This window comes from Leucopleurus acutus (genome assembly GCF_964270905.1).
Source record: "Leucopleurus acutus genome assembly, chromosome: 7".
In the NCBI taxonomy this organism is placed as follows: domain Eukaryota; kingdom Metazoa; phylum Chordata; class Mammalia; order Artiodactyla; family Delphinidae; genus Leucopleurus; species Leucopleurus acutus.
This window is the reverse complement of record NC_139150.1, coordinates 50158102-50172815: the sequence shown is the minus strand read 5'-3', so window position 1 is coordinate 50172815 and position 14714 is coordinate 50158102. Positions and strand designations below refer to the sequence as shown.

General features: G+C 41.0%; 1 protein-coding gene across 1 annotated transcript in view; it reads left to right on the top strand.

Annotated features, from left to right (window-relative positions):
* The window catches only part of TJP2 (tight junction protein 2), a 132405-nt gene that overhangs the window by 15123 nt on the left and 102568 nt on the right, over nucleotides 1-14714 (top strand). Inside the window, exon 2 of the mRNA XM_082843117.1 lies at nucleotides 11990-12110. The gene's annotated coding sequence lies outside the window, so the exon portion shown is untranslated. The remainder of the gene's footprint in view (nucleotides 1-11989; nucleotides 12111-14714) is intronic.

Sequence of the window (14714 nt, the reverse complement as noted above, 5' to 3'; positions counted from 1 at the left end):
CTTTCATATGTAACATACAGCAGTGTTAATTATATTTATCATGTTGTACATTACATCCCTAGTACTTATTTATCTTATAACTGGAAGTTTGACCTTTTGACCACCTTCATCCATTTCCCCCTCCCTCTACCCCCACCTCCGGTAACCACATATCTGATTTCTTTTCCTATGAGTTTGTTTGTTTGTTTGTTTTTGAAGTATAACTGACCTACAGTGCTATGCTAGCTCCTGGTATACAACATAGTGATTTGGTATTTCTGTACATTTCAAACTGAACACCACAATATGTCTAATTATGATATGTCACCATACAAAGATATTACACAGTTATTAACTATATTCCCCATACTGTACATTTCATACCCATGACTCATTTATTTTGCAACCCGAAGTGTATGCGCCTGATTTAGTTTTTAAAACAGCCCTATGAGGTCAGTGTTATTATTAGCCCCACTTTACAGATGATGAAATTGAGGCAAAGAAACATGAAGTGACTTGTCCAAGGTCACACAGCTAGTTAGTGGTAGAGCTGGACTTCAGTCCTGGGCAGTGTCGTGCCACAGTTCATGCTAAGGAGGTTGGGGGTGGGTGTCAGCAGGTGGGATGTGGGATTATGTGAACTACTTCTCTCTAGCCACTGGCCGCAGACTGCTGGATCTCAACACTTCACACCTTGTGTAGTCCCTACCAAGTTCCAGAGACTCTGTCCCTTTCCCAAAGTTGCAGAGCAGAGGTGACTGATATCCCCTAATCCAATGAATGGCCAAGCCCTTTGTGACTTAAACCAGCTCCTGTCAGTGTTCTAAATTCTGTGCAATGCCACTGCTCATCTGCTCCCAGGCAAGACACCTGCCAGAATCCTACAGCTCTACGTTCAGAGTAGAAATGTAACATGAACACAGTTTCTACCAACAGTAATAAGGAGTGAATTTCCCTCACATAAGGAGTTGAAAGTTTTTTATTTCTTAGGAATGAGGGTACTTATAGAATTACTATGTATTCAAGTTATTGGGGAGGTACAGTCAAGTGATTTTAATTTTGGCTTTTAATTATTCAGTAGCAGAGATTAAAAATTTGTGAAATATGGTAAGGGAGAACTTCCCCAGTTGGTGAGTACCACCTGAGCTGGGCCCCTTTCCTCTGCTCCCTGTAGCAGGCCCGGAGACCCTACGTTCTCTTTTTGATGGTTTCCATCATTCACTTCAGCCCCTAGGTTCCTGTACCCTTCAGTCAGTCTCCCTATTTTCCCCACAAAATCACTCATCCTTGGGCTTTTCTGTAGCTGCAGGGGAGGGTCAGAAGTTTGTAAGTACTCCTTGTGCTTGCCTGCAAAGAAATGAGGAGTAAGGAAGGTTTCTTACAGAGGTATTAGGAATGGAAAAAGAAGGACAGACGGGAGAGATGGAAGGAAGGGAGGGAGATGATATCCACTGACTACAAATACATCATCTCATTTATTAGTTAAAGCCACCTCTGCAGTGTGGTCTTCTTGCAGCTTTACAGATAAAGAAATAGGTTCAGAAGGGTCAAGTAACTTGTTCAAGGTCACATGGTGTTAAACAGCAGAGGTGGGATTCAAATCAAGTCTTCCCATTTAAACTCAGCTCTCTTTCCCTGTGTCACGGGTTTGGTATGACTTGGCACCCCAGGGATGGGTGAGGATGGCTTCAAGGTCTCATGCCAGCAGAGCCAGGAAAAGGCAAGAAGCAACTGCTGCTGGGGGCTGGGCAGTGGGTTCCTTCAGGTAGATATTGGGTTGGATGGGAGGACAGGGTTGAAAGGACAGATTTGGTGACATCCAGTTGAAGGTAATAGTATAAACCCAGTAGTGAGTGCATTTTGAGACTGGCGATGAAGAGAGAAAACTAGTATGAGATGACCGGGGGTTGGCGGGGGTGGGGGGGAGAAATGGGGGGGTGTTAAACCTAGGAGATCCGCAACTAATCTTGAACTCTTTGTAATTCTCTTACACCACGTAATCTGTTTTTCTTACAGTGTTCTAGTGGCTCATCTGAGTAGCAAACATGTAAAGATATATTCTATATGAAGCTACTGGGGACGGGGTGTGGGGATGAAATTATGCCTAAAGTCATATAATTTATCTTATGTGCAGTGGAGTTAAAAAAAAAAAAAAAAAGGACTGTTTCCCCGACTCTTGTACTTTTAGTTAAGGCTTTTTTCAGCTCTCTGAAAAGCAGACCACACCCTGTATAACAGCCTGTTTGGGACATTAGTTCATTTCCATTTTTATACTTCTAAACACAGGAACAGTTAGAATACCCCGTGAAGAAGGATGTCCACTGTTTTCCTCCCACAGAAATAAGTAGAAATAATCAGTTCAAAGAGAAGGTCAGTCTTATCTGTGAATTTTTATATTCAATTTTGATTATTCAGAAAGAGAACTTGAGCATCCTGACTTAAAAGTTTTTTGGATCATGTATATTTAACAATTTTTTAAAAATAAATAAGTGATTTTTAAATCAGATAGTTGTAGTTATAAAGAATTTCTAGAACTCTAGAAATTGGAATTAACCAAGTAAATGAATATTTCCGAAGATGTTATAGAATTACAAAGAAAATAGCCTTATAATTACATATCTGGATGGAGTGTTTTGGTTAGATTAATTTTTCTCTGTATTATTATCCTCATGTACTATTATGAGGGAGTTCATACAAAGATGACAGTTTTTAAAAATGAATAAATAAATTAGAAAACCGAACAATCTTATTTGTGGAAGAAAAGCAAATTCTTTCTAATTACTTGCTAAAGCAGAATTTTTTTCCTAGTGAAAGACCCAATTTTAATCTTGTGTGACATCATCATAGATAAGAATCACTTTGTAAGAGTTATTACGTTAAATGCATCAGAAATTCCTACAGAAAATGAAACTCTAATATATGCCTTTTATAAAGTATTGTCACTTTCACTGTAGTAAGACAGCTTCCAACGGATAACGAGTTGAGCTTGATTTTTGTTGTTGGTAACTCAGACTTCATTTCTTGTGTGAGAGGGTTGTGTCATTTCTTGTTTGAGGGTTGTGTAGTCATTTTTATCACACGTCATTAGAAATACAATTTGTTAGAACAAAGACTGTTGTATAAGTATCATTACATCGTCCTGTACGATTAAATGAGGGCTGTATTGGAGCTTTTTCTGGCAGTGGCAGCTGTAGCCAACCAAGTTCAGCCTATAAAAGAATTCCTGTGACTAACTGGTACTAATTGTTTGTAGAACAACCAGTGGGAGTAGTATCACGCATGCTATGGAAATGGAATATTCCAAGATCAAATGGTTTGTCCCTTGTTTTCACCCCTTACTTGTGGTCAGATTATATTACAGTATCCATGGGAGATTCATTCCAGGACCCCCAAGGATACCAAAACCCAGAGATGCTCAAGTCCCTTATAAAATGGCATAGTATTTGCTTACAACCTACACACATTCTCCTGTATACTTTAAATCATCTCTAAATTACTTATAATATCTAATATAGTGTAAATGCTACATAAATAGCTGTAAATACAATGTAGTTGCTATGTAACTAGTTGTGAGTACTATGTAAATAAACAGTTGCCAGAGCTAGGCGAACTCAAGTTTTGCTTTTTGAAACTTTCTGGAATCCTCCCCCCCCAACGTTGGTTTTATCTGTGGATAGTAATCCTCAAATGTGGAGAGCCGACTGTAATTATATAATCGGGCCAAGTGAAGCGGGGGCTTTTAGTCTGTTGCTGGTTTTGGAAGATAACTTGGTGTTCATCTGTTCAGGCCTCCAATAAAGAGGGAAATTGAGGCTTAGAGAGCAGTTGAAGTGTTAAGTTACCGACCTTGAAACTTTTTTTGCTCACACACACACATCCCATCAGATTTTTAAGCATACTCTATAATATATATGAGTATATTACTTTATAAATTATATACTTTGGGAACTAAGATCCTGCATACCTCGAGGCGCAGCCAAAAAAAAAAAGATATACTTTTATGTAATTTAAAATATACAGTAAGTTCCCTACATATGAACCTTCACATTGTGAACTTTCAAAGATGCGAATGTTCATTCCCATGCCCAGTCAGGTAAGTTCGTTCCCATGTCTAGCGTACATTGTCACATGCAGCTTGACCTCCGTCTCCTATCGCTGACGATCCCTCAGCTCTACCATCTCCCACCTCCTCTCCCTCCTCCTGTCAGTAACTCTTCTTGCCTGTTCACTTGATGCCAGCCCCTGTATGCCAGCTGTTGTACTGTACTACTGTACTTTTCAAGGTACTGTACTGTAAGATTAAAAATGTTTTCTTTATTTTTTGTTTGTTTTTTATGTATTAGTTGTGTGAAAAGTATTATAAACCTATTACAGTACAGTACTATATAGCCGATTATGTTAGTTGGGTACCTAGGCTAACTCTGCCGGACTTATGAAGAAATTGGACTTACAAATGCGCTCTTGGAATGGAACTCGTTCATATGTAGGGGACTTAACTGTATTAGTCCCTAAAGTAAACATTACAAATATTTAATAACATAAATGCTTAAACTAAAATTTTAATAGAGACAAAAAAGAAATAGATGGTTTAATATTTTCTTCCCACACCCCAAAGATTGTTGGTATATGCACCCTACTTTGGAGACCACTGATTTAGGTCCCTTAAGTTAAAAACAAAAAGAAAAAGAAAAAAGAAACTTGCTGTTAAGGAAAGAGAGAGACTATGGAAGAAGAGTTCAAGATTTGGGGGGATGTGGAAGGGTTTGCGACACTTATTCACTGTGAATATCTAGGTTAGTCAGAAGTATTACAGGACGACTCTCTTTGATTTTACTTCCCTTCTGTATATGAGTTTGCTTAGACAAGGAGCACTACAACTCGTATTGCAGCAAAAAGAAAAGAAGAGAAAATAGCTTGAAGAAGTGGTCAGGGAGGCGTATAAATCAGAACCCTTTCAGAGTGACAAAAACTCAACTAAAACTAAATTTCACAAAAATCAATTTATTATCTTAATAAAAGTGTACCTAGGATCTCCTAGGATGACAGTTCTCTTAGGCATAGCTGGATCGAGAAACTCAAATGATGTCATCACATTTCCCCTGGTACTGTTTCTCAGCAGCTAGTGGAGAGCCCTTTCCACCTGGTGGGCAACATGATTGCTAGCAGCCCTAACCTCCTATCAGCCCTGGTTACCAACTCCAGTGGAAAGAGGGCATTTCTCTCTGAATGTCTTATTTTCAGCCCAGGGAGGGCTGGTCTACCCAGGCTGGGTCATGTGGACTCTGACCCATTAGGTGGGCCATATGATGGACCTTCCACCTTTACCCCATGAAAAGAGGGTAAGAAAAGTCCTTACAGCTGAGAGGAGACATTTATAAAAAAGAGAGAGGGGTTTGATTCTGAATATCTCCAAATAGTTATTATTTCCATGCTAGCAGAGCTCACCTCTGTTGGGTTTTAGAGGTATTTAAAAAGGTATTTAAAAAAAAAAACAGAATTGTTTCTCTATTAATTAATCTTTGCTTTGCAATTGACTCAAGTAAAAAGTTTATAGCATTTAGAAATGCATTGCCATAAATGACAACTGGAACTCCTTTTTCAGTGTCAAGAGCAGCCTTGAGAGAGGTATTTATAGAAGGAGCAGATCTGCTTCTGATTTTAGTTCACCCAGAGGCATGCAGGCATTTTGGACCAATTATTATTTTATTACTAGACCTTGAGATAAATCACATCCTGTGCCGTTAGTACTTGAAGGATTAGTGGCTTCAAGGATTTATGTGTGGATTAATTGGGGATTGTACGTTAGATTGCCGTGTTTAAAACCACCGTCGTCCTGCAAATCATTTTCATTAGTGCTTTATTCAAAATTCTCTAGCCTTATATAATACTGACGTTGCAGGGAAGTTTCTTTATTTATTCGTGGTTTGGCCATGGCCTCTCCCCCATGCCTTACCCCCTACAGTGGAGTGTAATAGCTCTGCCTAGGGGTATGCTGAGCATCTAAAAGCAGAGCAGCTTCTGGTATTGCAAAGATTACTTCATCTGCTTCAGCGGAACAGTGCCCAAAATTTACTTGACCTTGTACTGAAAGAGACAACATGAGGTACAAGAAATATATGGCTATTCTGGAAGCAGCAGTTGGTATCACCCCACTTAACAAAAGAGAACTTCTACCTGAGAGCAGAAGACACGTGAACCTTTGGCAGCACCCCGGGTAAGCAGCGGAGACCAGAAGATGCTTTGTGTGTTTCTGGGGCCTAGATGGAAGAAAGTGTCATCCCTGTCATAAGGGTAATAGATGTTGAGTTCTTCGTTGAGAACTTGTTTCTTTCTTTGCTTTTCTTTTTGTGTAGTTAGCCTCCCATTTATTTGTTTAGTTCTTATCAGCATTTTAAATAACATTGCTCCCCAAAGCAATTTATACACTTTATCTCATTTATCATATTCATTTTCTAAGCACACTACCTTTTTATGGCTAAAGTTAAATTCCATTTCAAGTTCCATCTGAGCTGATTCCAAATTTGTGTCATCTCAGCAAATGAGAACTTCTTTCTTCCTGGCAGATATGGCCTTCCCAGACTGAATTAAAATAGTCAGTAATGAAATTCATGGAAATAATACTCTAAGAAAATTCCTGGTCTAGCAGTCAAGAAGATGATGAAGTAATGGGTGTGTCTAGAGCCCATTTTTACATTCAGATATTTTAATTTCATGATTTTGACATTTTTTTTACACGGTCTATAAACGTAGCAGTTCTTAAAGATGAAGTAAATTGTGACTTATTTTTTTTTCCTACAATGCAAGTATTTTTCTGACTGAAATGTACATGCAGACTATGTTTCAGGTAAACACTTCTCTTGAAACAGAAGTCTTTGCTTCACATCTCTTTTTACAGCCCCACTGATTTACCATGTTGAAGAAGCGTTTCTGAATGGTTAAGAGGCCTCAATCCTGACTTTATTCTCTGAAGTCCTTCATCCATGTCTTTTATATGTTGAGAAGTGTAACTGAAGGTGTCTGTATGGTACACAGTATTTTTTTTTTTTAAGAAGATGTTGGGGGTAGGAGTTTATTAATTAGTTTATTTATTTTTGCTGTGTTGCGGCTTCGTTTCCGTGCGAGGGCTTTCTCTAGTTGTGGCAAGCGGGGGCCACTCTTCATCGAGGTGCGCGGGCCTCTCACTATGGCGGCCTCTCTTGTTGCGGAGCACAGGCTCCAGACGCGCAGGCTCAGTAGTTGTGGCTCATGGGCCTAGTTGCTCCGCGGCGTGTGGGATCCTTCCAGACCAGGGCTCGAACCCATGTCCCCTGCATCAGCAGGCACACTCCCAACCACTGCTCCACCAGGGAAGCCCCGGTACACAGTATTTTTAAAGACCAAATTCAATTTTTAAACTGAACAAGCCACACATTGCCACTCAAGGACCAGCTTGAGGTATCTGTATAGCTAATGATATTTCTTTTTAAAAAATAGGAAGTCACTAGCTCATTTTATCATATAAACAACAGATATTCAGAAAAATAAGGAAGAAAAAAATCATCCATAGTCCCATCTTCCTGAAAGGATTACTATAATCGTTTAGGTCAGTAGTTCTCAAGGGAGGGGGTGCAGTGGCAGGAATTGTCCCCTAAAGGATATTTGGCAATGTCTGGTCACAGTTCTGGTTGTTCCAGCCCTTGGGGGTTGGGTGTGGAATTGGTATCTAGTGGGTAGAGGCCAAGGATGCTGCCCAACATCCTACAATGGACAGGACGGCCCCCACCCCCCACAATAAAGAATCATCCAGTAAAAAAATGTCCATGCAACTGCTGTTGAGACACTTGATTTAGGTAGATTCTCTTCGAATATAAAAGGTAGTTTTTATTGGAAATAAATTAGGTATTTCTTTGGGAAGTTTCAGAGATGCTTTAGAATGGAATCCCGAGGCGGCATGATGACAAGGATGACTTTGCTGTTGTGTTGAAAGTCAAAGGAAGTGAGTATATGTGTAGAGGGTGCAAGAGGTATAGAGTGACCCTAGGAGAGGCATTGTGGGTCAGTGTTTAGTGATGACTATGGAAAACATGTTGTAATCACCAAAATGTGATTCCTCAAGTAGCCGCTAGAGATTGGGCATACCTTAGCCCAGCCCTTTGTCCCAGAATGGCAGAAATTTAGAGCTGGGAGGACCTTTTGTAAGGGGTGGCAAACAAGTTTCATAAGTCAGGCCAAAGCCTGCTGATGGGTGGATGACTTAGAGGGTCAAGTCAGGGAGGATCCCCAGGCCAAGTATGGAATATTGTGAATAATGAGGGATGTTTGTTCTGGACATATCATTTGGAGAATTGGGAAGCTGCAATACACATGGCTTATATCTTTACCATTCCTTAATTCTGATTTGGTCTTCGAATTTTACAAGTGTGAAACAGCCTCATCTGAAGTCATCATGATCAAGGGCTTGGCCCTCACAGACAGCAGCTGGATGTTCTTAGTTTCTGGCTCAGGACCATTCATTAAGGGATTAACCCTAAACAAACACACATGATTCAGATGTGTAAATTGATTGCCACATTCTTTATTTCTTTTTGGAGATAACCTTTTCCAGCCCTCAGGATGAGTAAGTACCCTAGGTAGAACCACCTCTGGTTCTCCTCAATTCCCAAGTCTAGCCAAACAGAAGTCAAATTATTCATTCCAAAGTGATCCTTAATAAGGGAAGTTGAGTGTTTCTTTTTTTTTTTTTCTTAAGAGAACATTCCTTTAAACCTGATGAAATAGCACTGCATCACAGGTCAAGAGCTTCCCTATATCTGTAAAACTTTGAGTTCCTTGAATATATACATGGACAAATCAGTATTTTGCTGACTCTCATGTTTTGTTTGCTGACTCTCTTATCACCTCACACAGCCTTCCTGTGGACATATAAATATCCCTTGCTGACCTTGTAGTAAACTCTCCTTTCCTGGTATCCTAGGACGGATTATCTCCTACTGATTAATTTACCTAATGAGTTCTAAATCCTTCAGAGGCACCTTGATATCTTATTTCTCACCCTTTAATGTGCATATGAATCACTCTGTTAAATGCAGATTCTAATTCTGCAGATGTGTTGGGGCCTGAGAGTCTGCATTTTAATATGCTTCCAGTTGATACTGTCAGTTCAGGTGATGCCCACCCAGTGGATGGTCCAGATGCTGATGCTTCCGTCTTGAACCACACTTGGAGGAACAAGCATCTAGAGAGGCACTTTCCATGATATCCTACTTGTTCTCTCTTGACCTCAGAGTTCTCTATCTTCCTGAAAACTTTTTGTCCCAATACCTTCCCTCCCTGCTGCTGTTAGACATCTCAGTGGTAAGAAGCTAGGTGGTTGGCTGTGCTGCTACAGAGGGAAATCTGCCCACCAGCATTCATACTGGAGATTTCTGTTGAGCTGGTTGACTGAATAGTGGGGCCAATATTTCTTCCAAGAATTCTATCCCTTTCATTCTTTTCAAGAAATATTCCAGTTGCTTCAACTTACATATAATACTGCATAGTATTTAAGAGCAGCTCCTTTTGTGTTTCAAAATATAATTGGAAGTCAGGTCATGACTGAGTTTTCAAACCTCGAGGAATTCTTTCACCACCAACCCCCTCCTCTTTTTAGTACTTTTGTCTTGCTGTCTGCAAACAGGCCTGTGCTGGGGCTTCTACTCTGCAAAATGTAATCACATGATAGGCCAAAACTGGCTGAACCAACCAATTGACTGTATGTTGCAAGTTTATTGAAGCACAGATTGGATGTCTTACACATGTGTCTCTTGACCCTAAGGCCCGGCAAATGACAGGTGCACAGCAAATATTTTGCCAGTGCTTGGTTTTAGCACAGACACAAATGAAAAAAAAAATTTTTTTTTAAAGAATTGATATCCATTTACAAAACTATTGAGCCACTTATGGATTTCCCTTTTATTTTATTTTATTTTTTTTGTGGTACGCGGGCCTCTCAGTGTTGTGGCCTCTCCCGTTGCGGAGCACCGGCTCCAGACGCGCAGGCTCCGGACGCGCAGGCCCAGCGGCCATGGCTCACGGACCTAGCCGCTCCGCGGCATGTGGGATCCTCCCAGACCGGGGCACGAACCCGTGTCCCCTGCATCGGCAGCGGACTCTCAACCACTGCGCCACCAGGGAAGCCCTGGATTTCCCGTTTAAAATGTTGTGAAGTTTTCCAGCACTAACTCATGTTACCTGACAAAATATTTGCATATTGAACACCAAGAGTATTATTTAGGTTTTTCTTCCAAGCTTATTACTGACAAGGTAGCCCTAGTCAATAATAGTGTATTTCAGAAATGGCTGATAGTTATTGGTGGTTCCTGTACATGTCAAAAACATCAGGCAATATCATAAAAGAAAGTTAAAATCAGGATGTTATCAAAATTCAGAAAACTGATTTAATTCAAAAGCAAGGCATTTCAATAAAAGCAGCAAACTCTCTTTGGAACTGACACCTGTAGGAAAATTTCATATTAAGGCCAAAAGCATAACCAAGCCCATCTTGATCTGCTGGGCATGTATTTATCGTGGGAAGTAATAATAGAAACCATATATGGCTGGGCTGTAATCCTGTTGCTTGCTTTGTAGGATATCCAGATGGCTGTGCTTTAGCCTGTGCTCACATTTCCTGCTGATCCTTGGAGAAGGGAAATGTGTCCCCTGCCTGTACAAATAGAATGGACACTATCTCTTATTTCTGTTTCATTGTGTAGGGAGTGTTTTGCACAGATGCCACAATATCACTTTGTCTAGCAAACAGAAGAGTATGTCCAGAACTGGTGAGAAGCCACATTCCTCCTCCCACTGGTAGGGCTCTCTGCGATGCCCCACGTGAGGCTGCCGCGGCCCAGGCCCAGCCCAGAAATGAACTTGCCTCCTTGTGTTGTGTGAAAGGCACATGCAGGATTCAGAAAAATGTCCAGAAAGGGTTTTCTTGGGGTTCCCTGGGATGAGGGGTAAAAAGAAAAACGTATTTGCCATCTTTTATGATTCGTGGCAACCCACACATAAATATATAGAGACTAGCCGGTATTGTAATTACTTTTTAGTTGAAAATGTTTTCTCTATTGTATATTTTAAAATGGTAAATTTTATATTAAGTGTATTTTACCACAATTTTAAAAAAGTTTTCTCTAGATGTTTTCTCACCTGCTGAGTACTTTTTTTTTAACCTGAAAAGTAAATTCTTATAAGACCTTGGTCCTCAGGTGGATTCATGGTGCCAAACTTCACATGATTACAAATTTTTTTCCATTTTTTGAAGACTGGAAACATTAGGGGCAGCAATTTCACTCAGAGATATATTTCCAAGAGAAATGAAAATTAGGTCCATATACACATTTGTGCATAATAGCTAAAAAGTAGAAACAACAAACCAAATGTCCATCAGCTGTAAAGTAGATAAGTATGATATATCCATACAGTGGAGTGAAGCTCTGACACAGGCTACAGTGCAGATGCAACTTGGAAGCCTTAATGCTAAGTGAAAGAAGCCAGTCACAAAAGGTCACGTATTGTATGAGTTCATTTGTATGGAATCTCCAGAAGGGGTAACTATATAGAAACCCAAATTAGATTGGTGGTTGCCTAGGGCTAGGGTGGGGGAAGGGAGGGAATTGGAGGATTAGGCAGTGATATCTGAGGGGTCCTGGGTTTTTTTCTTTTTTTTTTTTTTTTTAACATCTTTATTGGGGTATAATTGCTTTACAATGGTGTGTTAGTTTCTGCTTTATGACAAAGTGAATCAGTCATACATAAACATATGTTCCCATATGTCTTCCCTCTTGCGTCTCCCTCCCTCCTGGGTTTTTTTCTTGAAGTAATGAAAATATTCTAACATAGATTGTGGTTATGGTTGCACAAGTCTGGGAATATATTAAAAGCCATACTATAAATGGGTAAATTGTACAGCATGTGAACTTCAGTGCATTTCGAAGATCTTGCCAAGCTGGGCATGACTGTGCCGGATTTTTAACAACACTGTCTTTTTCAGGGTGCGAAGTACCACATTATTATCATCTCCCTGTGAGTGGGATTGGCACCCCAGCTGCACCTCCGGGCACAAGTGCTCCAGGAAACACAGACTAGTGCCGGTTGACAGCCTGCTTTACCAGGTACTTGCTTTTTTTGTCTCTCATCAGCCTAGTTACTGGCTTTCCTCCACCAAAAGTGTGATGTAAATTATGTCACATCCTGGAAGTCAAGGCCACCATTTTTGATGTTGCTGATAGTGAAACTGTTTAATATCCAGGAAAATTTAATTGTAATGGCCTATTTCCCAAAGAACAGAAAGATCTTACCCGCATTTATGATCTGAATGGATAGGTAATTTTGGGCGAATGCCAGCTGAGGTGCTTCCTGCTAAAGCATGTAAGTCCAACCCCCGTAGTTCAGAATAAATGCCTAGCAAGGTATTTTGATGTCTAGGGTTATAGGTCATTTTGGTAGGTCACGTTTGTTCTATTAGCTTTGAGGTAGCTGAATTATATAACAGTGGTAAGCACTTTGCTGAAAATAAAAAAGACATCAGTCACACTGGCTTCTAGAGATTAATTATGTACAGGCTTTTAGCAAAATAGGTGAGTATTACCTGTTTACTGATTCAATTTTAAGTACGAATTAAATGGGATTTACAAGGTATTAAGTTTTATTTTGACAGATGCTGGGATGTATTTGTTCTTAGTTACACTTACCACTGATCATAGGCCTGACCATGGATGGCTGGAATGGGGTTAGAATTTTTTCCGTGTGCTTGTTTCATAATTCCTGTCTGTTTAAGCTCGAGGACCCTGCTGGGGTGGATTCCAACTGCATGACAGCATTGGAGTTTATTGGAGTGAGAATAGCAGCTGTTCAAATCCTAGGGTTCCTGCCTTCCGACTCTGTGATCTTGGCACATCTTAATGTCTGAGAGCCCCAGATCTGTAAAAAGGGAGGGTTAGGGAATTCCCTGGTGGTCCCGTGGGTAGGACGCTGCGCTTTCACTGCTGAGGGCATGGGTTCAATCCCTGGTCAGGGAACTGAGATCCCCCAAGCCGTGCAGAGCAGCCGAAAAAAAAAGGAGTGTTAACCTGAAGCTGAATGAGTTAACATACAGCAAGCACTGGGCACGAACCGAGGCCTTTCTTGGAGTCTAGTTGTCCAAATGGGGACACTTGCGTGGGGAAGTCCTTAGTGTCCACTGAACTGACAGGGCTGGGAGTGGATTTTGTTGACTGAGATGTTCTCTATGGAGCTCGTAAAGGTTCCAAACATAAGACAGATGCTCGCCCACACCCCGGAAGTGGTTTTCCTGAAAGTAGATTTCTAGGTAGGATCTGTTGCTTTAGTCAAATGACTTAGAGGGGCGGCATGGAGTATGGCAGAGGGGCTGGAGCCGGCATTGTCTTTGGAGGGAAGGATCTTTGACTCAGGCAAGCCCTTTCTGATAAATATCTCCCTGGTCTGATTCCCTACACTAGTGACCACATTCCCTTCAACATCAGTTTGTTTTCCCAAGTCAGCGTCTTATTCCAAAGCTCTTTCATGTGTAAACACTGAAGCTTGGGTTTCTGGGTAAATTAGCCTCAGGTGAGCTTTGTGGTGAGGTTTTTTTTTCCCCACATGGCTATAGTTTCAAATCCAGCAAACATTTATTAAGAGCCTTTTATTTGCCAGGCATTGGGCAAGGTGTTTTCACCCATCTTGTTTATCCTCAGAACATTCCTGAGGAGCTATTGCCAGCTCCCTCTTGCAATAAGGAAACTGAGATTCAAAGATTTTAAATGCTTTCCCCAAGATCGCATAGCCTCTGATTCCTAAGTTCAGTGAGATTCCTATAGTAGCAGCTGTTTTCTGTACTAACTTTACAGAGCTTGAAGACTTAACTCCTAAACTAGGATAGTAACAGGCTTTTCTCAAGGGCCAGTTCCGATCGATTGATAGTGGCTGCCTGGAGCTAAGGACTCCTAGATGCTGTCCATGTTTGTTGAGTAAGAATGTTGTGATCCATAAGCAATGTCTGGTATGGGTGGAGGAGGGTCCCTGTAGAGCACACTCTTGACCTGAGGTTTCTGATCATCGGCTTCTACCTGCGGCTGTCCTCCTTTACAATCTTGGAGGCTCTGGAGAGCACTATTTGCCTGGCACTTGTTTGTTGCTAGTTTAAGGGGCTTTGGTGTTCACTTTTCTGATGTGGCAAAATCACCTTTGCCTCTTTGCTCTCAGGAAGGATGCTAAGAGTCTGGGCAGAGACCCACTTCCTAGATACGGATTCTCACTGTTAGGTAATTTAGATACTTTAGAGTTATTACCAGCTCATCCCATAATATGGGCATAGAAAAGTGAGTTGAAGGTAAAAATTAAAAACTTCTGTGCCCCTGGGAGCCCCTCTGCAGTGCCCTCTCCCCTGGGGGCGCCTCATCAGTAGGGGTACCTGGGGAGCTCACACCAGCAGCCCAAGCTCTTCATATGGAATTGAAGATACTCATCACAGTAGCTCTAACTTTAACTGCATCAAAATCACCTGGAGGGCTTGTTAAAACCACAGATTCCGGGGTCTCACCCCCCATAATTGCAGCTTCAGTCAGTCTGGGGTGAGGCCCAGGAATTTGAATTTCTAACAAGTTCCCATTCAGGCTCATACTTCTGCTTTCCCAACCAAGCTTTGAGAACCACTAACTTGGACGGTACTTTTTTTTTTTTTTTAATTAATTTTATGGCTGTGTTGGGTCTTCATC